A 2,144-nucleotide genomic window follows, 5' to 3' on the forward strand; every position below is an offset into this window, starting at 1 on the left:
GGAGACCTTATCACCTCTTCACCAAGGACATTTTAGCTCCAATCCCGGAGACCTTATCTCCTCTTTACCGAGAACATTCCCTTTCATTCCACCTTACCTGGGAACCTTCCAGTGCACTGCCCTGACTGCAAGGAGTTCTGAGCCTTTTACCACCGTTCGCCACCTTACCCGTCCAGCGGAAATAAGGAGGCAAACACCAAGCCCTTCTCCATGCAATTTAATCAGGAACCTTCATTTTTCAGCATGCCGCTACTTTTTTTTACCAGTACCACCGTTCCTCAGCTGAAGAGTTCTGAATCCACGAAGCTGTAACAAAGATAACATGACACTACAGGATCCTTCTCAACAGCCAATACCACTGCTCCATGTGTTGAGTTCTGAATCCTCCCAAGGATTTCCTCCTTGGGGGTCCTCTCTGGGGGCCGTAGATATTGATTCCCGGGTTTCGGCACCACTTGTCGCGACCACCTGCCAGCAGGAAGGATGACAACAACAGCAGGATTCTTCTCAACCACACTTTATTAAGAGTGCCCAAGTTTTATGCGAGAGAAGGACCCCGCCCTCTGGAGCCATCGGCTTATAAACCCTATTGTGTGGATGTGTCGATGCCTGATTGGCTCAGCAGTGTCTGCTGACCACTGCATCACCCATTTGGAGAGGGTGCAGCAGGAAAGGCAAGCATACGCAGGTGTGCAGAGTAAACATGCCTATGTGGCTGGCATTGCGCAGATGTACAGAGTTTACGTGGCTGGTGTTGGCCAGCGCCCAACAGCGCCCAACAGAAGAGGACATTGGATCCCCTATGGCTGGAGTTATAGGTCTTGTGAACTATCTAACATGGGTGTTATAAACTGAATTCAGGTCCTCTGCAAGAGCAGTAAATGGTATTAAACACTGAGCCATCTCCCCAGCCCCAGGTTTTGTTTGTTTGTTTGTTTTTAGGCAGGTCTCACAACATAACTCTGGCTGGCCTTGAACTTGCTACATGACCAGGCTGGCCTGGAACTCCTAGAAATTAGCAAGCCTCTGCCCTCTGGGATTAAAGGATGGGCCACTAGGCCTGTACCACTTTTTTTTTTTTTTTTTAAATCCTACATTTGTAACATACCATGGAAGTCAGCTTTTTCTTGACCTCTTAGAATTGTAATTACAGACTGAAATGCGCTCTGGACAGGCCTTCAGAACTAGCTGCTTAGAAGCTGTCTGTGCCTCCCTACTGTGTTTTTTCTTCATACTCAGATTCTATGTTCATGTTTTAGAATAGAATATTTCAGGAGATGCCATTGCAATTGCATTTCTTTATAGCTAAATACTGACTGCCTTTGATGTTATAGGGAAAGATTCACATTTAGGTTTGCCCAGCTACTTACTGTAACACAGGGCTGGCAACCTGATTGGTTTTGCAGAGGACTGCTCTTGATCAGCTATTTCTAAGTTCATAGAAATAAAGAGTTGGCTCAGTGATTTCCTTTTTAGGTCGCTAATGTCTTTAATCTCACCCGATGAATCAATCCTTAAGTTTTATTTTGTTTTTGACCGCGCTGAGGACAGAGCCAGGTCGTCCTGCTTGTTTGCTTTTTGTATTTAGAATACTCTGGCGTTTAATAGCAAAGCCACTCGAGGAGCATAATCTTCTTCAGAGGTTGGGATGTGGCTCTGTTAAGTGGAGTTAGGTTTGGTTTGAGGTATTTCCTAGCCACAGAGCATGACATAGTTTCTAGATTTCTAGTTGAATGCAGTGCAAGAATCCTTGCCCTGGAAAGAGACCGACAGAAAGTCTCCGGTGAGTTCTGTGTCCTGGCCATGCCTTTAGTTCCAGTACTTGGGCAACAGAGGCCGTGAATATCTGTGAGTTGAGCCAGCCTGGTCTATGTGGTGAATTTCAAGCGAATCAGGGCTATATAGTGAGACTCTGCTGGGTAGGTGAGAGGGGGAACCTCAACACAGTTACCAACTGGGTCTGAGGCCGTGGGGACACTTCATGTAACATTAGAGTCTAAAATATAAATTTTGAAAATCTTTTCAGATCTCTATAGTTCTATAACATGTGAGAATATAGATAATTTGCATATTGTGATACCTCTGTTTTATGCTCTGCCTGTTCTTTAGTCAGTTGTTTACATATTCACTTATCCTTGAGAATC

The sequence above is a fragment of the Mastomys coucha genome, unplaced genomic scaffold, assembly GCF_008632895.1.
Source record: "Mastomys coucha isolate ucsf_1 unplaced genomic scaffold, UCSF_Mcou_1 pScaffold20, whole genome shotgun sequence".
In the NCBI taxonomy this organism is placed as follows: domain Eukaryota; kingdom Metazoa; phylum Chordata; class Mammalia; order Rodentia; family Muridae; genus Mastomys; species Mastomys coucha.